This window comes from Sceloporus undulatus, chromosome 3, assembly GCF_019175285.1.
Source record: "Sceloporus undulatus isolate JIND9_A2432 ecotype Alabama chromosome 3, SceUnd_v1.1, whole genome shotgun sequence".
NCBI lineage: Eukaryota > Metazoa > Chordata > Lepidosauria > Squamata > Phrynosomatidae > Sceloporus > Sceloporus undulatus.
This window is the reverse complement of record NC_056524.1, coordinates 18370142-18393301: the sequence shown is the minus strand read 5'-3', so window position 1 is coordinate 18393301 and position 23160 is coordinate 18370142. Positions and strand designations below refer to the sequence as shown.

Sequence of the window (23160 nt, the reverse complement as noted above, 5' to 3'; positions counted from 1 at the left end):
TACACAGTAGCATTATATAATGTAATAGTGGCGGGTTACAGACCGCCGCCGGTTGGTCCGCGGGGGAGCCGGAGCCTCAACACGGCGCGGCTCCCGTGCGGACCCATAAAGAAGCTCCAAAATGGAGCTTCTTTTTGAGTCGCGTTTGTGACGTAGCGAGGCGCCAGGGGTGCACTCACTACGTCACAACGCCCGCGACGCGTATGGACACTCAGCGTCCGATACATCAAGATGGCAGCGCCCGTATGAACAGGGAGCTGCCATCTTGTACGTATTGAATACGTACTAGGGTTAGGGGGGTGCGGAAGCACCGCCCCTTCCTAACCCTAGTACGTATTCTATACATACTAAATGGCGGTCTGTAACCCGCCAGTATTTATTTCCACAATGAAAGTTGTATCTGTAGCTACTATGCAGAACTGGTTTTCTTGGGATGGGGATTTAGAGCTCAGGCAGGTTTTAGATGTGGCTGTAAAACATGTGTTCTTAACTCTGACACTGGCTGGGAAACAAGAGGTTGTCTGTCTTAAACAGCAGTTTGGATATCAGGTATCACCTTGATTAAAAGTTGAGAAATCCTGTTGGAACTTTACAGTTGAATGAGTAAGTGTACAATATAGTTGTACAGACTGTGTTTAGATGGCACTGCTTCAGAGGAAAATGCCAGGGTCCTTATCAAATTCTGTGGTCTGATTTCTAGGTTCATTTTACACATTATGAAGAAGCAGGCCTGGGTTTGCCACTCATAAGGAGCTGTGGCCACCTGATGAGGATCTCTGTATAATACTTCAATGCAATTGTAGGTTTGGAAGGGACCTTGGTGGCCATTTGGTCCAACTCACATTATCTATAGAGTAGGCTGTAAGTGTAGCATCCCTGACAGATGACCATCCAATCTCTGCCTAAATGCCTTCTGATGAAAAAAAGCTTATCACCTCCTGAAGCTTTCTGTAGAAGTTTCTTGAACAAAAATCTGCTTCCCTGAAACTCCAATCTATTGGTTTTAGGTCTGCCCCCAAAGCAAAATAACAAATTTGTTCTGTCTTTTCCATGACATCTTTTCAGGTATCTGAAGTCTATTGTTGCCATGCCTTCCCTTAAGCTTCTTATCTGCCAGTTAACATATCCAGCTCTTTCAACTGTTCCATATGGCTTTGTTTCCAGACTGTTCCTCATCCTTATCCACCACCCTCTAGACATGTTTGTCTATGTTGCTCTTACTATGTGGTACCTAGAACTAGTTCTAGTACTCCCAATTTTGTGCAGCATTTTACACTTTACATACTTAAGGATACATCAAAAACGTACAAAGATGAAAGACAGCCCAAGCTGCAAAATTAGTTTTTTTCTCAACTATTGTCATTATTGGAGAAATGGACAGCTTCTAAGTATTTTCTCTTTTAAAGTATTTTCTCTTTTCTTAACCCCTTTACCCATGCTTCTGAAGAATTGCACCTTACTCCACGAAGTGTCTGTCATTCACTGGAGAACAGATAAGTGCCAATATTCCACTTCAAATAGGCTACTTTTTTAAAAAATAAAGAAAAAGAGAGAGAGAGAGAATAGAAGAGAAAGAAAGAACTCTACAATTTAATATGAACTTCAACCCTTTTAATTGACAATTGAGGTAGGTTTTTACTAATACTGTACTCTGATGTTACTGTTTGCATTCTGCATAAATCTTAGAGCTCCTACATTTTTAAATATTACCTTCCAAGATAAGAAGCAGTAGGTACCTTGTGTATCTGTTTCGCCAAGGGCTATGTATACATTCTGAACTATTCTGGTAGTTGCTGGGACAGCTTTAAAATAATGGCTTTATTGAGTTGATCCAGAAGCACTTAACTATGACAGTGCTTGACAGTGCTCCTGTTGTTTCAGTGTTTATGCTGTATCATTTATGCTAGAAATGCCTATCCATAAGACTGTATTCTCAGTTGAAGAATGCCTTATCTGATATTTTGAGTTGTCACATAAAAGATTGCTTGATGACAGAACTGCCCTGAATTTTCTTTCATATAACCAGGGTACTAAGTTCTTTCGTTCCCATGGGTCTATCTGTACTATAAACATATATATATGAGTTTTCTATTTTGTTGTTACCCCTTTAAAGCTTTTCCTTCTAGGAACCCTGAGAACTGTTTTTACCTTTTTAAGGTGCTGAGAATTCTCATATGGAGACTGTGTTTGTTGGTACTATAACTGGCCCCAACTTGTATTGCCTCCAGTTATCACCACCAACAGTCAAGCAGTCCTGCTGGAAACATTTCATGCATGATGGTTGGGAGGTGTGTTGGCTTTAGATGATATATGCCCAAGAGAACAGCAAAGCATTAATTTGCAGTTGGCACTATAAGCAGATACTACTGGTCCTACAGCCACAAAATGTTGTAAGCTAGCATTATAAAAGCAGGCCTTTTCAGTGGTGGCACCAATAGTTTCTAGAACACTCTCTCTATCAAGTGGGAGAGGTGGAAATCATATGTCTCTTGCAAACATTTATTAATATTTTACCATCATTATTATCATTATTATTAGTAGTAGTAGTAGTGGTAGTATCCCACTCTTTTCCCAGAACTGGGACCAGAACACTACTATTAAAAGAACAATACAATTAAAAAGCTAGAAAAATGGTATATTAAAATAGAATTAAATTATTACAGTATTAAAATAGATTGCTTATTAAAATAATTTAAAACAATATAACAGCCCCACTCGTTCTTTAAAAATATTCTGTTTCAAAAGCCTGTCTGCATAACAAGGTTTTAACCTGTCAGCGGAAGGACAATGAGGAAGGGGCCATTCTGGCCTCCCTGAGAAGGGAGTTCCAGACTCTAGGGGCAGCCACTGAGAAGGCCCTTTCTTGTATCCCCACCAACTGTGCTTGTGATGGGGGGTGGGACTGAGAGAAGGGCCCCTCCTGAGGTTCTCAATAGCAATAGAAAGTACTTTTCTATACCGCTTATCAGTGCACTTAAGCACTCCCTAAGCCAGGGGTAGGCAATCTTTTTGAGCTGGGGTCCGGGTTGCTGTCCCTCAGACAACTGGGAGGCCGAAGCCAAAAAATAAATAACTAAATAATTTTTTTTTAAAAAATTAAATAAATAAATAAACCGGGACAAATGTAGGACAACATTTTCAAATGGCGGACACTTTTTTTTAAAACGTGGAGGACATGCAAAATTTTTTACTGATTTTTTAAAAAATGTTAATATAAATGCATGTTTCTGAGGTGTCTATAGACAATTGCCCCCTTTGCCCCTGCGCGCGAGAGGCCAAAGGCCCCGGCGGCAATCGGCAGCAGGACCGGGCTGGGGCCGGTCCCAAGGCCTCGCCGGGCCGCAGGTTGCCTACTCCTGCCCTAAGCAGATAACAAAGTGTAAGCTAATTGCCCCCAAGAATCTGGGTACTCATTTTAGCGACCTGGAAAGGATGCAAGCCTGAGTCAAGCTTGAGCCCCCTTGGCTGGGATCGAACTCACAACCTTATGGTTTGTGAGTGAGTGGCTGCAGTACAGGCATTTAACCACTGCACCACCAGGTCTCTTCTCAGAACCCAGGCCGGCTCATATAGGGAGATATAGCCTGCCAAATTGCCTGGACCTGAGCCAGTAGTGGTTATTTTCTTTGCTCTGTTTTTTCATACTGTTTGTTTTTGTATTATATGAGTATATTAATGTGAACAGCTGAAAGAGTTTATTAAATGAAGCAGAATACAAACATCATAAATAAATAGAATAACAATAATATTGCAGCATTTAAATAGTTTTGCAAATGTAACACTATTTTAAGAAATATCCCAGAAGGTGGTAACATATATGGTTTTGAGCCTTGCTCTTACACCTTCTCAACATTTCTGGGCTTCTGCCGTAAGCTGGCCTATGTAACTCATAATTATGGGCCATCCGTTTATGCTTGCTTTTTGAATGGAGAGATGCATGTCCTGTTCCCCTCAGGCAGCAGGATGAATTAGGTCTTAGGTGATAAAGTGGATTATAGTGCTTTAGACCAAAGAGGAGGATGTGACAAGTTTTAAATGCTTTCCTTCATATTAAAAACAACCTTTTACAAATACAAAAGTGGCAAATCAGCAGAAGGTGGGAGAAAGGTTGTAGCAGAGATCGTATGCTGTGCTAATTTTCTGCTTGCAGGGAACCTTTTCTTTGAAATGTGTTGAAGCATTAAAATGATATCCCCAACCCCCAGTCTCCATTCTCTCTCGTCATTTTTTGCTGCATTTGTATCTAACTACACTGCTCCCTCGGGTTACGAAATTAATTCGTTCCGCGGCCGCTTTCGTAACCCGAAAAGCCTTCGTAAGCCGAAATGCCATAGGCGCTAATGGGGAAAAGCCGCGATTTCGTGCGAAAAAGCCGAAAAAAGCACCAAAATTTTTTTCGTAACCCGAAAAAACATTCGTAACCCGGAACAATTATTTCCTATGGGATTTTTTCGTATCCCAGAAATTTCGTAACCTGGGTATTTCGTATCCCGGGGTACCACTGTATGCTGAATGTCACTGAAGAGAGAAAAGTACATTCCTCTTCTTGCTTTCCCCCTCCCATCTTCATGTTACCTTTTGATCGCATTGACAAATCAAATCCATGACAGAAGTCAGTTAAAAGATCTAGGGAGAACAGTCTAAATGAGCCCTAACAGAGAAAACTTAATAAATTCCCAAATGAGTTCCTGATGACAGATCAGATTGCAGAGGGAGGATTGGCTGCTGTTCTGTATTGAAGATGTCTTACATGTTTTAATAGTTTGCAGAGTGAGTTGATCTGGCATGATATTTAGGTGTGTATTCAAACTACTGTACGTTTGTTATGAAAACAAGAATTCTGAACTGTGACCCATATAAGAATGATCCTCCCATGTTGGCTGCCCTCAAGCCAGCCTCATACAACTTGGCATGGAGTATCAGTTTGCGGTGCATAGAGCTCTTGCTGCAGAAAGTATTGAATATTGTATGGCTAACTCTTCTGTATCCGAAGTCCACAAAATGTGCCCATCCCATTTCCTGATGTAATTAATTAATTTTTTTAAAGTAGGTTATTGTTGGAGCTGGTTTATTACACAAAGAAGTGCTAGACTAAGAAACCAATTTTGCCTTGTATTCTACAGTACATTGGATTGGGAAAGCATTGTCAGAGGAAACTGGAGACATGTTTTTCTTGGTTACTATTACATTGTTTGACACTACTGGCAGTTTCTCTGGTTTCTTGGACAGAAGGATTCCATCTTTAAATGTCAAAGAATACTTAGAAACAACTCTGACATCTGCAGGACTGCTTCAATTTCCAGCACACATCTACTCATTTATGGTTGCACACAGATGAGCAGTGATCCTCAAGCCTCCGCCATAACTTCTCTTATGCTGTACAGAAATTAATGTTCCTATTGAGCAATCCCAGTTAATGAATGCAGTCTCTCTTCAAATTCTGGATGTTGAAGCATTAGAGAAAAGGGGTATTGGCAGTTGAAGTTAGAGAGCCTCCATTCACAGAACCACAGGATTGCCCACTTTAGTTCTAAGCACTTTGGGGTTGATGATAAATGTGACTCCAAGCCTAATTTCACCATAGCTAGAATCAACCCAGGTTACCACTGTATGGATCAAGCTCTTCTGCTTTTAACAGCTTCAATGTGTGTTCTCCACCCCCTGTTGCTGATGTGGTCACTTCCACCAAGTTGTTTAGCTGTGAATAGGAATGACATTGGTGTGGCCCAATGAAGCTCCGGAGGGTGCCAAAATGGAGTGGTGTGGCCTTCTGAGTTACATAGCTTGCCCATCTCTTGTAGCATATCAGCAGCCTTTGCTGTGACATTTTCTTCAGCTTTCCCCCCCCCACACTTTGATATAAACCTATTTGCTCTTTCCTTAAGACAAAGAAAGTGAATCTAACTTCTAAGCTGGAAGTTGCACTATTATGTATCTTCTATTCATTTATTAAATACTGTCAGCCTTATCCATTGATTCTGCATCCAAGGATTCAGCCATCTACAGCTTGAAAATATTCAAATAAATAAATTCCAAAAAGCAATCCTTGATTTTGTCATTTCATATGAGGGACACCATTTTACTATCCGGTTGTATTTAATGGAAATTGAGCATCCATGGATTTTGGTTTCCAAAAACCCACTGTATATACATCACTCTGGAACAGGAAGGACTCTGCTCTCAGGCATGCAATCGAAAAATACATGGTGGAAAAGGAAAAGGATGCATGGAGGGAAATAGTGAAATTAAAATATGAAAGCAAAAGTTATGAGATTCTTAGACTTAGGGTCTTTCCACACTTTGCAATTATATGTTGATTTCACTTTAACAGACATGGCAACATCCCATGGAATCTTAGGAGGGGTGTTTAGATACCTGTCAGATTGCTAGTCCCTCACCAAACTGCAAACCCCAGGATTGCAAGGGTGCAACCATGACAGTGCCAGTGGAATCATAATGCTATAATTGTATAGTTTGAATGGTGAAATGGCTACTATCTGGCTGTTTGGGAGAGGTAAAAGAACTGGCTTCATAAGAGGGCTGTGTTGCTGAGCCTGCTTTCTATTTCTTTCTCATCTTGGTGGAAGAGCTGCTGGGAGAACCTTTGAGACGAATTTATTTCCCAACATGTATTTTTGAAGTCTATTCCTGTGATTAATTGGTTAGTACAGCTTTGCTTTCAGGATAGCTCTGATTTAAAAATGCCCTGGCTGAGATCTAGCAAGATTCTCTGCCTATATGCATTTAGCTAGTGGCTAGCATTAGGTACAATCCAACCAAGCCATTTACCTGAACTGCAAAGAATTTGTTACATACACAACTTTAACACATAGTTTGGAAGACAGGTGAACTGTCATGAGAGTAGATGGCTGTGTACATTTTAGATGTACAAGTGACTTACTACATGCTTTCTATGGAAATTACATTGGCCTGTTACAAACAGCCAAAATAAAGCTGCTTCGAGTCACAGTGGAGGTATGGTGTTTCAATGATGCATGCGTCCTAATAGTCCAGAAGTCGCACCAAAGCCACGCTCCAGGCGGGAGCAAGGGGCCTTTGGTGCGACTTCTGGACTCGTGGACGCATGCATCATTGAAACACCATATCTCCACTGTGACTCGAAGCAGCTTTATTTTGGCTGTTTGTAACAGGCCATTGTCTTTGTGACATCATTGTTGAACTTAATTTAAAATGTAAATAAAATAGATAACAAAGCCAGTCAGTTCTACTGAGATTTTTCAGATTTCTATGCATCATCCACTGAAGAAAAATGATTTTTGAAATGCTTTTATTTCTGTGTTGCTCCTTCTGTTTATTCTCTTGTTTTTGGAAATATTTGTAGTGGTGTGCCAATTTAATTTAAATTATGTGCTTGTGACAATAAAAATGGTGTGTTTTTTCATAGCTCAAACTAGAATCCAGTTATCAACAAGGTTAAAAATTAAAGAACTATTAATGCTTTCCCTTAAAAATGCACAAGCAGTACTTCAGAGTTAGAAATAACCTATCATTTTTCTGTATGTTATTGAATGAGTATTCAAAACAGTTTTGTCTCACAGTATGTTGGATGCCTTACAGATTGCTTTTGCAATCAAAAAATGCTGATTCCTCTAGAAATTTACAGTCCATCAATGAATATATGGTATGAGGTACAGTTTTTGTTTGTAGTTCAAGAGTTAATTGTACAATCCCACCCTCCCATACACACACATTCAGTTGTTTCTCCACCTTTCCCTCCTCTCTCCCTTCTTTTGCAAAATAGAGTGTTCCACACCTACTAGGATTTGCCAGATTGCGATCCAGGGCCAGAACAGACCAGCATAAAAAGCCAGCTTCCAGCCAGCTTGGGGGCGTGGCATGCAGACGACGCACACCCTCAAGATGCCCAGAAACCAGCTTCAAGCCACCTGGCTGTTTACATGGGAGCCAGCTTCTGGGTGCTTTGACGACACAGCATTTATATGCCACATGCCGCCAGAGAGGCGGAAAAGCTGGCCTTTTGCTAGCAGAAAAAGGAGCAGCTGTTTGCCACTCCTTTTTCAGCCACCAAAAAGGGGGCTTGGGGCCATGGTGTACAGTTACTGCAACCCTAATCTGGCTTTGTTAGGGGTGGCTTAAAGCCACCCCTTCAGGGTGGTCTGTTTTGCCCCAAAATCAGGCAAAAACCTTTCCAAAATTCTTGAGCTCACATAGGCTAATAGAACACTATTGCATATATGCTATTACTTATTTTAAGTTGGAAAAAAAAGTTTCACAATGTCTGTCTAACCATTTCAAAATGCAAAGAAACAAAAAGAGGAATAACTAGTTGATCACAAAAGTATGAACTATGTTCACAAAAACAACAGCAACCCATGCTTCAGTTTAACAAATGGAGTTTAATTCTTTTCATAGAATCACAGAATCCTAGAATTGGAAGAGACTGCAAGTGCACTCCAGTCCAACCCTCTGCTATGCAGGAATACATAATCAAAGCACCCTCGACAGATGGCCACCCATCCTCTCTTTAAAAACCTCCAAATAAGAAGACTCCACCACCTTCCAAGGCAGCATGTTCTACTGTCAAACAGCTCTTACCATCAGAAAGTTCTTCCTTCTCTTCCCCAGGCTAAACATACCCAGCTCCCTAAGCTGCTCCTCATAGGGCATGGTTTCCAGACGTTTCACCATTTTGCTCGTTGTCCTCTGGGCACGATCCAGCTTGTCCATAGCCTTCTTGAACTGCAGTGCCCAGAATTGGACACATTATTTCAGGAGAGGTCTGACCAAAGCAGAATAGAGTAGTACTATTGCATCCTTTGATTTAGACACTATACGTCTGTTGGTGCAGCTTGTTTTGTTTTTTGTTTATTGTAGTTATACTCTGCTCTTCAGAAATGCTCTCAGAATGGTTTACAAACTGGTAAATAGATAGTTCCCAGCCCTCAGTCTTTAGAATAGCCAGGTATTCCTGTACTACCTATTTACCTATTCTGTGCTGCATTTCCCCTACTGTATCATCTGCTCCATTTTCCGTTAAGTTGAGCTGTATTCTCCTTTTCAGAGAAGACCAAGACAAAGAATGTGTTGAGTAGTTCTGCCTTTTCTCTGATCTTCTCCATGCAGAGGCTCTGCCATTTCCATGTTCTTCCTTTTTGCTATATAACCAAAAAAAGCCTTCTTCAATGTTTTAAACATTTGAAGCAAGCCTGAGCTCATTCTGTATTTTAGCTTTTCTGACTTTCTCCCTACACAAGCTGGCTATTTGTTTGAATTCTTCTTTGGTGATTTCTCTCTTTTTCCATTTCTTGTACATGTCCCCTTTGAGTTTTAGATCAGTTGAAAGTTCTTTAGACATCCATCCTAGTTTCTTTAGATAGCTCCCATTTTTCCTCCTCATTGGAACAGTTTGAAATTGTGCCTTCAATATTTCACTTTTAAGAAGTTTCCTATCCCACATGAACCCCCTTTTCTATTAGTATTCCTGACCATGGCATTGCTGCCAGTATTTCCCTAAGTTTTCTGAATTCAGCTTTCTTAAAGTCTAGAATGCATGTCTGACTATGCTTGGCTTCTCCTTTCCACTGTATAACAAACTCCAGGAGAACATGGTTCCTCCCACATAAGGATCCTGCCATTTCAACCCTGTTAACTGGATTATCACTGTCGGTTAGGCTCAGATATAAAATCGTGGATCCCCTAGTTGCCTCTTCCACCTTCAGGACAATGAAATTGTGTGCCAGGTAAGTGAGGAATTTATTGAACATAAATTTCTGGCAGAGTTTGCCTTCCAACAAATATCACAATAGTTGAAATCCCTTATTACTACTACAGCCCTCCTGTATGAATGTGTGGCGAACTATTCCAGGAAGACATCATCCAAATCTTCATTTTGGCTTGGAGGTCTGTATTGGACTCCCATTGCCACATCCCTGTTCTTTCTCTCCCCCTTAATTTTTACTCATATGCTCTCAACTTGGCTTCTAGTATTTAAGTCATAGATTTGTTCACAGATGTACACATTCTTAATTTATAATGCTACTCTATCTTCCTGTTTAGCTTATTTCTCTGAAATAGGTTTATACCTCTCTGTTACTATATTCCAATCCTGAGACTCATCAAGTTTCAGTAATGCCTGTTCTATTTGTTTTGTTTATTTCTTTCCTATGCTCTGTGCATTAGTATAGAGACATCTAAGACCATGGGCCATTCCCCCATCTGCCTTTTCCCCCTCTGTCTGTTGAGTTTTTGTGATTTGCCTTGGGCTATTATTTCCAGCCCCTGATGAACTCTTGCCCTCAAGAATACTGTCTTCCTTATTGACTATGGTCCAAAACACACTGCAAAAACAATCCAGTTTGAGACTGCTTTAACTACCCTAGTTCAATGCTAGGGAATTCTTTAAATTGTAGTGTTGTGAGATATTTAGCCGTCTTATGTCAGAGAGCTTTGGTGCCACAACAAAGTACAATCCCCAAGATTCCCTAGCACTGAGGCAGGGCAGTCAAAGCAGTCTCAGCCTGGATGATTTCTGCAGTGTGATTTGGACCCATGTTAATCAAACACTCCCACCAGAACCAACGTCCTGTTTCACAGATGGATCTTTGGATGGACACTCTACAACTTGACAAGCCAGACTCTCTCAGAACATTACCACTTCACACTAGAGGTGGACAAAAGAGCAGTTTTTCCAAATGCTCCATGCATGTCACAAATTAGCACATCTCACTTGCTGCTTTCCAACACATAGCCAACACTGAGTTCTTGAAGTGCAGCCCAGAACTCTGTTACCATGGTGTGTATAATATATAGAACATTTCTGTGGCTCTCTTCTCACTTTAGTCTGTGCTATTACAATGCACTTCCTTACCATATCCCTGTTACAACATGTGGGAAGAGGACATGTTATAGTACATGATCCTCCCAGAAGCCAAGCAGAACTAAAGAAATGCTAGTGTGGAAATTGCATCCATTTCCTAAGGCAGCCTGAACATCACAGGAAGGAGCTCCATTTCAGCAGCGTTAGCTCTGCGAAGCTAATGGCAGTAGAGCATAGAAACAGCATGTTCTGTTTGTCTTAAAGATGTGAAAATTTTGGGCAGATAGTTGTTAAATTAATTGCAGTTCACATTTGCCTTCGTTTGAAAAAGAAAGGCTACTTATGGCTGGAGTAAGTTGCTTTTCAAGCATGTTCCAGCAGACCACATCAAAGCAGATTGATGATTATTGAATTAAAGAACTGCACAGACTAGTAAATACAAAAACAGAAAAAGCAAAGTATGTTAACAGGAGTTAAATTAGGGATAATTTGGAGAACAGAATTCACTTTGTTGACAGTGATGTTAGTTTGAAGATAATGACCAATGTTTTGAAGTTTATAGAACTGAAGATTCTTGGGACAAAGTCCTCCTGACTGATAAGTTATGCATAGCTTAGATGACGTAGAGTCCTTTTGGCAGACAATACAGTCACGTTTCAGAGTTTCTCCCCTTGAACAGTATGATAAAAATTTTAATGCTGCTACAATGGGTACTTCCAATGGAAAGCTTCCACAGCAAGAAAGAATTTCTGCTTTTTGCAACTAAGTGCCCCTCCTTTCACCTTCAGAAAGTCAAAATACAAAAAAACCCTAAACTTCAGAGTTGCTGCTTCAAGCTGCTGAAGGAAAATACAGATTGCAAAGCTCAGCAAAATAAGACTGGCCATGTGATCTTTGCAATTGTTACACAGCTGTGTTAGATCTCTTTCTTTTAAAGACTGCTTTATAGATTATATGCAGCCAGCAAAATGCCCATCATGATGTGGTGAGTTCTGTGGGGGGAGGATTGGTTTCACTTTTGAAAGAACTTCCAGGGGAGGACGCAGAGTGCATGCAGTTCTCCATTGTTCTCTTTATTGGATCCTTGTCTGTGAGAGGATCTGTGTCAGTGGGATTTTGTTTCATTTTATTTTATTTTGTTCCTTCCTGCACTAATATTCCTGAATGAACCGGTTACTTTTTCCACATATTGGCAAATGGCAACTTTACTTTCATGTCACAAAAAAGAGAAGTAGGCCATTTTGAAAAGTGGCAGGCTTCTTTACTCCAGTGATTTTGACTCAGTCACTGAGGATCAAGCTTTTTCCTGTGTACTCGGTTCCATCGTGAGCTTTTGTAATCGCCCAGAAACCCGGGCAATGCTTGTTAGATGGGTGCAGGTGAGAACAGAGTGAAATGTTCCTGTTTAGGCTACTAGCCAGACATGTTTCCTTTCAGGCTGCTACAATTCAGCCAGCTCCCCATCATTCACCCAGTGTTCTATAGCCACTGAGCATGCTTAGACCTCACTGGGCTGATTTGGATTTCCCTACCACACCTCAGTTTTAATGATCACCGCTCCCGAATCCTTTGTTTCTCTAAAAATAATAGTTCCCTCAAAATATGCTAGTACTTTGTTGTTGTTGTGTTAACTGCCTTCAAGTCGACTTCAACCCATGGTAACCCTATGCATGAGGGACCACCATGTCACCTCATCTTCAGTCACCCTGTTCAACTCCTGCAGATTCACAGCCATCGTTTCTTTCATTGGGTCTATCTGTCTGGAATGTAGTCTTCCTCTTTTCCTATTGCCCTCGACTTTACCAAGTATTATATTTTCTAGTGAGTCCTTTCTTCTTGGAATATGCCCAAAATATGACAACCTTGACTTAGTCATCTTTGCTTCCAGGGAGCATTCGAGCCTGATCTGCTCTCTTGTGACATTGGTCGGTAGGAATCCATTGGTCTTGTTAAATATCAGCCTAATCTTGTTCCAAAGACCAATTTTATGATTTTTTAACATTTGGGCATAGCCTTGTAGAAAGCCACTTCTTTTCAGAAGTAGGCATTTTAAGAGGATTATGGCTTTACTAGGGACACACCACTCAAGGGACCTTGTGACATTGGTCGGTAGGAATCTCTGAGCTGCTCCTGATTGTTCTGGACTGAGTTGGGTAATACTGGTCCTTGTAAGAACTTCGGTTGACATATAGCTTCAGTTGGCCAGAGGGAGATTCATCATGCCAGGAATTACATTCTGAAACTGGATATGCACTACAAAAGTCATAGCCAAAAGGCAAATGGCTCTAATCCACTACATACACACATGAGTTGTTCTTTACTGTACACATTGAAACACTCAGATTCACTTTAATTCATATATTGCCAGTGCAGCTTTTAAAAAAAAAACAATACCCAAACAAGCTGCCCATATCTACAGCATTATTTCATGGTTATTATTTCAAGATACAGGTCATTAGATCTGTTACACTGGACCAGACCAAAGATCTAGTCCAGCAGTGGACAGGGAGATGTTTTGGGTAAGGTCAAAAGAAGGGCACAGAGGCATTAGCTCTTCCCTGTCCCTAGCATTGTACTTATAGAAGCTTATTGCTTTTAAACATGGGGTTTTTATTAAGCTCTTGTGGATCTATAGACAAACTTATCTCCATGGCTTTTAAAAAACATATAATCCAGTAGTTGCGCAAGGCATCCTATGATACTGAATTCTATCATTTTAATAATAAAAGCTCTTCTAAGCAAAGACCTGAAAACATTTTAGAGAGGTTATTCCAGCTAGACATCAGAAGGGCTGCCAGGCCCAGGAAAACCCAGAGAAGTGAAGACAAGCAGCCACCCAAAGGGAAGGTATTTTTACCATACATCAAAGGAGTCACAGACAGAATAGGCAAAGTGGTGAGGAAGCACAACCTTCAAATGGTTTACAAACTGACGAAGAAAATCCAGCAAATGCTTTGCTCAGCCAAGGACCAGAGAGACCCTCTCACAGACGCAGGAGTTTACCATGCAGCTGCGGACAAGTCTACATAGGGACCCTCAAACGCAGGGTGCAAACAAGAATCAAGGAACACGAGAGACACTGCAGACTGGGCCAGCCAGAAAAATCAGCAGTAGCAGAACATGCCGCAAACCATCCTGGGCATAAAATACTGTTTGAAAACACTGAAATTCTGGACCATGCCAACTACTACCATGCCAGGTTGCACAGGGAAGCCATTGAAATCCACAAACATCTGGATAATTTCAACCAGAAAAAAGAAACCCTTAAAGTGAACAAAATTTGGCTACCACTCCTGAGGAATAGCAAAATATGGACTCAGCAAATGCAAATGGAAAACCATTCGGAGTCAGGGGCTTTCCCAGCAGACAATGATCACCAATTAGCAGACACTAATCCTCTTTTGCATTAGCCTCCCAGCCTGAGGCCGGCCATCAGCACAGAACAATACACATGCAAATCACTCCTGCATTCCCAGGCTCACACAGTATATATACACCCAACTTTTTCCAGGCAAAGCATTCTGTGAAGATGCGAGCCACAGATGCTGGCGAAACATCAGGAAGAAAATTTTCTAGAACATGGCCACATTGCCCGAAATATCCACATAAAACCATTTTAGAGAGGATTTCCCCCTCCCTCAAAGAACCAGCACAGCAGGCTTCAGTAGTTTCATCTCTATGTTCATTTTTCAGACTTCTTACTCCAAATGGAAGATGATTGTCCTCCCCGACACAATTTCTATTGTGCTGCTTTGGGGGGAATATGAACAGAGGGTATTGCCTTTGACAGCTGTGTTTATGATAGGGCTTCAATTACCATATCAGCCAGCTAACTGAAGAAACAAAAGAAAATTTTAATTTAATAAATAAGTAAAATAATAAGAAAAATGTTTGGGGTGAAGCGGAGTAAATTATTCAAATTATGTAAACAAAAACTATTAAAGGTGTTTTTAAATATGTGGTGCAAACTACCTGCACTATTGATGCATTCCTTGACCTGATGCTTTCCAGATTTTTTAGCCTTCCCAAATCCTTTACTACTAGCCATCCTGGCTGAAACTTATGGCAGCTGTAATCCAAACTTTTTGGAAGATAATAGGTTTAGGAAAGCTGATATAGAAGTACTTACTTTAGCTCATTGGTTAAGAGGTAGGAGTAGGCCAAGCTTCTTGATAAGCATTCAGCATCTCTAGATTTTTGTGGGTTTTTCGGGCTATGTGGCCATGTTCTAGCAGTTTCTTTCTGTATCTCTGCCTCTTTTAAAAAGTTGAAGAGCTACGTCTAAGGGAGGGGGATCAATTGGGACTATAGTGAAGGGGATTTAATACCTTTCCATAATCTCCATGAATATCACGTTTAACCCATTTGATGGGACTGCTATCTTTGGCCATGGATGTATGCTTTGATCAGGAATTTAGTGTTGAGAGAGCTTTAATCCTTTTACATCAGACCTTTGAAATATCGGTGGGGGTCATTGGACCACAATTTCCAGAATCCCCTGACCAGCACAGCCTCTTTCTGAGTTCTGCAAGATGCATATCCACACTTTCCTCTGCCATTGAGAATGCACTTGAAGAGTTGCCAGGGAGGACAGTCTCTGTGCTTTTTCCCCAACAGTATGGAAAGGCAAAACTATATGGCTGTTGTCCTGGGCCTGCCATTTTGGCTTATGGAACAGTATTGTATTTGAATTATAAGAAGCAGTTTTTGTAGTTTTTGCCAACATGACTTTGCATGTAAGTGAAACGGTCTTTTGTAGCAATAACTTGTTTAGTGCTGCCACCTAATGAATTCCTGCCAATTGACATGCATTACTCTTTTCTAGGTTCTCTGAGGCTCAGTGCTATTATTTATTTTCTAAACATGCCTGATGAGGATTGTTGTTTCTTGCTGTGTGCCTTCAAGTCATTTCTGACTTATGGTAACCCTAAAGTGAACCTATCATAGGGTTTTCTAGACAAGTTTCTCCAGAAGGGGGTTTGCCATAGCCATCCTCTGAGGCTGAGAGGGTTTGACTTCCCCAAGGTCACCCAGTGGATTCCCATGGCCAAGCCAGGATTCGAACCCTGATCTCCCAGTGTCCTAGTCAAATGCTCAAGCCACTACACCACGCTGGCCCTCTTTGATAAGGATACTGTTGGCCTAATGTTGCATACCATGCATAGTAGCATCCCAAACAAGTTAAACTTTCTGTTCTTTTCTTAACAAGGTGCCAGTGTCTTGTCTGACTTCATTTTGTATAAAGTTGGAGAAGAATTGGTCTCCATAGATGTTGTCTTAGTGTAATACACTTGTCCCTCCATATTCACTGGGGTTAGGGGCACAAGACCCCCGTGAATACGGAAAAACCACAAATAACAAAAACGTCATGCTTTTACCTGAGACAAAACCTCTCTGGGAATCTCTGGGTCCTCCAGTGCAACTCTGTGGTCAATGTCCGACAGACAATGACCATAGAACTACACTGGAGGAGCTACAAATGCCTACTAGAGTATTCTCTCCAGGAATCTCTAGGTCTTTAAGTGCAATTTTCAGTTAAAGTTGACCATAGAGTTGCAATGGAGGACCTAGAGAGAACATATTAATCAAATCTGTGAATAATCAAAGCCGCAAATTTCAAAGCCGCAAATATGGAGGGATGAGTGTAGTTTTTTTACACCCCCCACATAACAGAAAGCAAGCACTTATTACCCTTAACACTTACATTAGTGGTAGTTACTATACAGCCATCCAGATGTTGCTGAACTGCAACTCCTAGAAGCCTTAGCCAGCATTAGCCAGTGGTGAAAGATGATGGGAGTTGTAGTTCCACATCATCTAGAGGGTTGAAGTCCCACCCCTGCAGTAAAGACATGGAAAAATGTAAAATAACTTTAGCTTCTGACTCTTCAGGCTCCCTTCTCTACCTATTTATTATCCAATTTCTGCACTCTTGCAGTGTTGATGCTTCATTTATCAGGAAGCTGCCATTATAGCTCTGCATTATTTTTACTTTATTTTGTTCATTTCTCCAAAAACCACTCTCAAATTCCTGCCATTTCCTTAGAAAACTATTTTTCTTTCTGACTATTTTTCCTTCTGTTCTTATGAACCACATCAGTTCATATTTTCCTGGAATACAGCAATCAAATAATGGCTGAAGCCCAGTGAATGGCAGTGTCTGATGTAGTTCTGCCTCTAAAGATTTGCAGGTCAGAGCCTGATTAGTACCTGAGTGGAGGGGGGCAGAGATATAAAATCTATCTAACTGGCTGTCTATAGAGTCCTTCATAGTCAGGTGTCTACCTTTTGACTAAGTAGTAGTTTTGTTAAAAGACTATTTCCAAAAATATCTTGCCTCTGAAGTTAATCTTTGTCAAAGTGATGTCCCGTCTCCACATTGGCAGGATGGGAGAAGGAGAGGTAAGATGGACCTCCTCTGAAGGCTGGATTTTACCTGTAGCTGCCACCTGCTGCTAAGTCCTAATATTTGTTTATTTATTTGATTTAATGTGTGTGTGTGTGTGTGTGTGTGTGTGTGTGTCCCCGATCCAAACATTGGCACCTCTTTGACTATATCCTAGTGCGCCAGAGATATATTTGCGATGTCCGTCATACCCAAGTAATGCCCAGTGCAGAATGTCAAACAGATCATTGCTTCGTAAGATGTAAACTAAATCTTCATTTTAAGTTTAAACCTAAGAGGGGTGGCATCCTAAAGAGGAGACTCCAAGTCAACAATCTTCAACAAGCTGCCATGAGAGACAACTTCCAGGCAAATTTGCAAACAAAACTTGAAGACCATCCTGTAGACTCTTCTCCTACAGTGCTTTGGCAACATATCAAAAACAGCAATCTGCGGAAGAATCCTTAGGAATCTCCCTCAAGAAAAATCAAGTCTGGTTTGATGAAAACAACCAAGAGATCCAGGAGCTATTGGCAAAGAAGAGAACTGCTCACCAGACACACCTCGCCCAGCCATCTTGCCATGTAAAAAAAGCAGCCTTTCGCCTCGCATGTAGTCAACTCCAACAAAAACTCCAAGACATTCAAAACAAGTGCTGGATCAATGTAGCAAAAAAGACACAACAACGCTGTACATACCTGCGTATGCGGCGCCCCCGTCACGTGCTAGGGGTTGGTTGAGGATGCATCATCCATACTGGCCATTTTGACGGAGGCATCAAAATGGTGGCGCCCTGTACACACAAGCGCCACCATTTTGACGTAACGACCGTGTCGCGTCCAAATAGCATGGTGCAGCCGTTGCATCCTGACGCTGCTGACTTGTGGCGCCCTTTCAGCTGTGCCAAAAGGAGCTCGAAAACTGAGCTCCTTTCATGCCACGTATTGCTGGCGTGACCTTTACGCAGCCGCGCCAGCGATACTGAAGAGAAAGGAGCCGAGCGGTCCCTTTCTCTGTCTCCTCACTGCTGTCGGGGCGTCCTTGGGGCATGAAGCCACAAGGACACCCCTTTTCATGCCACGGGGAAGCAGCCTTTTGCCGCTTCCCCGAGGCCTGTAAAAGCCACAGATTGGGGCCTCCGGGGCTGCCGCTGTGGCAGCTGAGGCCCCAATCCATCAAGGAAAGGGGTGGGTGCAGGCCGTTCCAAAGGGACAGTCTGTATCCCGCCAACGGTGTGCAGATCTGGGTAATTCCAGAGGATTTTACAAAGCTCTTAAAGCAGTGTTTGCACCTACATATCAGGTCCAAAGCTCTGTATACAGTACAGATAGTCTTGCAAATAAAACTTCCATTCTGAACCGATGGGCTGAACATTTCCAAAGCCTCAATAATAATAATAATAATAATAATAATAATAATAATAATACGTTTTATTTGTATTTTCCCACTTCTCCTGATGGATCGAAGTGGGATTACATCAGGGTTACAACAATACAACAATACAGATACAAATGCAATTACAAACAATTCCAGTAACAATTATTAAAAACAAAGTATAAAAACAATTGTCTGTCTAAAAACATGCAATATGCAATCCTAATTAGTATCGAAGTAGGCTCCTGTTTGGGAATGATATTCTATTATAGAGAGTCAAATTGGAAGAGGTGAGTTTTCAGCGCCTTCTTCAAGGCATCCAGGGTAGATATAAGTCGGATCTCTTCCGGAAGATTGTTCCAATGAATAGGAACCATGGCCGTAAATGCTCTTTGGTGAGTAGTTGTTAGTTTCACCTTGGGATGCTCGAGTAGATACTTCCCAGTTGTTCTGAGAGTGCGGGGCGGATTGTGTAGGGAGAGGCGTTCCCTCAAGTAACTCGGGCCCAAGCCAGGTAGGGCTTTAAAGGTAATAACCAACACTTTGTATTGGGCCCGGAAGCGAATTGGCAGGTGTAATGTGGTCTGACCTTGAGGTTCTAGCGACCATTCTGGCTGCAGCATTTTGGACTAACTGAAGCTTCCGAACTTGGTACAAAGGTAGCCCCATGTAGAGCGCATTACAGAAATCTAAGCGAGAGGTTACCAATGCGTGTACTACAGTTTCAAGGACCTTTCAGTCCAGGCAGGGACACAGTTGGCATATCAGCCGAAGCTGGTACCAAGCACTCCTGGCCATCGCATCCACTTGAGATGATAACTGTAGAGATGAGTCCAGGAGTACTCCCAAACTGCGAACTTTGTCCTTTAGGGGAAGTGTGACCCCGTCCAGGACTGGATGGCAAATTTTCCTGTCTGGACTTGGGGTGCCTATCACAAGTACCTCCGTTTTCTCTGGATTCAGCTTGAGTCTGTTTTCCCTCATCCAGCCCATTACTGACCCCAGGCAGGCATCCAGAGGAGAGATGCCTTCCTTAGTCACTGTGTCAGTTGGAGACATGGAGAAATAGATCTGGGTGTCATCAGCGTACTGATAACACCATGCTCCATGTTTCCGGATTATCTCTCCCAGCGGCTTCATGTAAATGTTAAATAGTATAGGGGACAGAATGGCGCCCTGAGGGATGCCAGATGTCAGCTCTCTTTTCCGAGAGCAACAGTCCCCCAGCCTCACCATCTGGAACCTTCCCGAGAGGTAGGACCGGAGCCACTGAAGCGCAGTGCTCTCAATACCCAACTCTTTCAGGCGTTCCAGTATCGAAAGCTGCTGAGATGTCCAAGAACACCAACAAGGTCACACTTCCCCTGTCGATGCCCAGACAGAGATCATCGACTAAGGCGACCATGGCAGTCTCGACTCCGTATCCCGCTCTGAAGCCAGTTTGAAATGGGTCCAGATAATCGGTTTCATCCAAGACAGCTTGGAGTTGGAAGACGACTGCCCTCTCAATCACCTTGCCCAAGAATGGTAGTAAGGAGACTGGTCTATAGTTACTCCTCAGCAGGGGATCTATAGGGAGGGTTTCTTCAAGAGTGGTTTCACTATTGCCTGTTTTAAGGCAGATGGAAATATAACCTCCCGAAGGGATGCATTAATTATAAGGTGTAGTGAAGTTTTTATTGCATCTCCTCCCTGGGCAGTCAACCAAGATGGGCAAGGGTCTAGAGCAGGGGTCGGTAACCTCCGGCCCGCGGGCTGTATGCGGCCCGCGGGCGCCTTTCCGCCGGCCCCCAGTCCCTCTTGCCGCCGATTTCGGCTGCTCCGGCCGCCATTTTGCCCTTCAAAATGGCGGTGAAGTCTCGCGCGACCATAAAGGTCACGCGAGTCTTCGCCGCCATTTTGAAGGGCAAAATGGCGGCGCCCATTAGGAGGCCCGTTGCGGCCTCTGGAGTCCTGAATCGGGGCTCCAGCAGCCGCGCCGGGGCCTTCCAATGGGTGCTGCCCACCTCCCTCCTGGCTCCGCCCTTCCTTCTCCCTCCTATAAATGGAGGGGCGGGGGGGAAGGAGGAGGAGGCAGAGAGAGAGAGGAGGAGGGAGGGAGGGAGGGGAGGAGGAGAGAGAAGAGAGAGGTAGGGAGGGGAGGGGAGAGAGAGAGAAAGGATGGGAGGGAGAGGAGAGAGAGGGAGGGAGGGAGGGAAGGAGAGAGAGAGAGAGGAAGGGTGGGAGGGAGGGAGAGGAATGAGGGAGGGAGGGGAGGAGAGAGAAAGGGTGGGAGGGAGAGGAGAGAGAGTGAGAGGGAGGGAGGAAGAGGGAGGGAGGAAGGGAGAGAAAGAAAGTGGTTTGAGACAGTGGCATGCGTTTTTTGCTGTTTTGTGGCCTTGCCTAGTCGCTTCCATTCTTGCAAATATTGCTATTATTATTATTGTTGTTATCCTTTGGTATTCTCTTTGGAAAATCCCCCCACATGGACTTGCTTGCTCTTTTCTGGGTTGAGACAGTGTGCATGCATTTTTCCTGTGTTATGGCATTGCCTAGTAGCTTCTTGCAAATATTATTATTATTATGCGGCTCCACCCCCGGAGGGTGGAAACTCCGCCCCTGACATGTGGCTCCACCCCAGGTAGTGGAAGCCCCGCACCAGAGGGTGGAAGCTCCACCCCCGTGTGCAGCTCCGCCCCTGGAGGGTGGAAGCTCCACCCCCGGCTTCGGCCCCCCAGTTGTCTGAGGGACAGCAACCCGGCCCCCGGCTCAAAAAGGTTGCCTACCCCTGGTCTAGAGGACACGTCGTCTTCTTTACACAACCAAGAAGCTTGTCCATGTCATCGGTATTTACAAACTCAAAGTGGTCCAGTATAATCTGTTTCCAGAGTCACTGGATACCTCTTCTATTGATTCTGTCAAAAAGCCAGCATTGAGATCAGCCCTTATCTGAGAGATTTTATTGGCAAAAAAGTCATTAAAGGCGTCACATCAGGCTATGGTTGGTTCTAGTAAGGAGTTCAGGGTGGTCGGCAGTTGAGTTAATTCTTTAACCACCCTGAACAGCTCTGCTGAACGAGACTCTACTGATGCAATCCGTGCAGCACAGAATGAATTTTTTGCTGCATTGATTGCCACTCCATAGGAACGTAACATGTTCTCATGGAGTGTCTTGTCAGATATGCGCTGAGGTTTCCTCCAGCAGCGTTCTAGTCGTTGCGCAGCCCGCTTCATCTGACGAAGATCTTCTGTATACCAGGGTTTTCTATTTGAAGCGGGCTGGAAAGGACACTCGGGAGCGATAGAGTCTATTACCCCGGTAAGGTTATTATTCCAATTATTAACCAGGGTTTCAACAGAATCGCCATCATTCCCAATCATAACTCCCTCTAGTGCTTCTTGGAACCTTTTGAGTTCCATCAGCCTTCGAGGGCGGACCATTCTAATAGGCCCTCCACCCCCCAGGGGTTTTTGGATTGTGGCCTTCAATCCTACCTTGACCAGGAAATGATAGGGGGGAGATATCCTTTACCTCCGCCCACGGATATTCTCGGTCTGTACTGAAGACCACATCAAGTGTATTACCTGCACAGTATGTCGGGCCAGAGACCAATTAGGACAGGCCCATGGCTGCCATGGAATCCATGAACTACCGAACCGCACCTGTTAGATCTGATGAGCCGGCCTCGAAGGGGATGTTGAGGTCCCCCAGGACAAGGAGCCTGGGAGACTCCAACACCAGCTCCGAGACCAGCTGTGTCAGCTCGGCCAGGGAGTCTGTTAGGCTACGGGGTGGTCGGTAGACCAACAGAATCCCTATACTGTCCTTGGCCTTTAGGGTCAGGTAAATACACTCGATGTGTCTCAGTTTCAAGACCGGGTTCCTGGTCAAGGTGATGTGGCTTTTATGGACTAAGGCCACACCTCCCCCTCTCCCACTTTCCCTAACCTGCTCTTTAGTGCCAACCTAGTAGTCCAAGACTCAGCTATTCAACATATGACACAATAAACGATGAAAAATGAATTGGACATAGTTCCCACTTTGGAAGAGACCCTTAAGGCCATACAGCAGATGAAAAAAGGTAAGGCAGTCAGGACTGATGGAATTCCATGCTAAATTCCACGAGCTCCTTGTGAGTTGCTAGGAAAAAGGTGAACTGCCATCAGATCTCCGTGATGCAGTGATCATCACCCTGTATAAGAAAAAAGGAGCAAAATCCGATTGCTCAAACTATCGAGGTATAACACTGCTCTCCATCGCTGGAAAAATCCTTGCAAGGATACTCCAGAACAGATTAGTTCCTGCTGTTGCAGAAGAATTCCCCAAAAGCCAATGTGGCTTTAGACCTAATAGGAACACTACAGATATGGTATTTGCCCATAGACAACTGCAAGAGTAATGTAGAGAGCAAAACAAAGGACTCTATGTAACATTTGTCGACCTCACCAAAGCCTTCGACACTGTGAGTAGAAAAGGTCTGTGGCAGATCCTGGAACGACTAGGATGCCCCCCCAAATTCCTCAAAATGATTATCCTGCTACATGAAGGCCAGCAAGGTCAAGTCAGATATGGCGACGCTCTCTCGGAGCTCTTTCTAATAACTAATGGTGTGAAACAAGGTTG

The 23160-nt window shown here is 43.1% G+C and overlaps 1 protein-coding gene across 2 annotated transcripts in view; it reads left to right on the top strand.

Moving 5' to 3' along the window:
• SESN3 (sestrin 3) overlaps nt 1-23160 on the top strand; it is a 70532-nt gene that overhangs the window by 21793 nt on the left and 25579 nt on the right. The window contains exon 1 of one of the 2 annotated variants that reach the window (XM_042457804.1): nt 1608-1627. The exons of the other annotated variant lie outside the window; for it this stretch is intronic. The gene's annotated coding sequence lies outside the window, so the exon portion shown is untranslated. Of the gene's footprint in view, nt 1-1607; nt 1628-23160 lie in introns of those variants that run through there. 2 annotated transcript variants of the gene reach the window in all.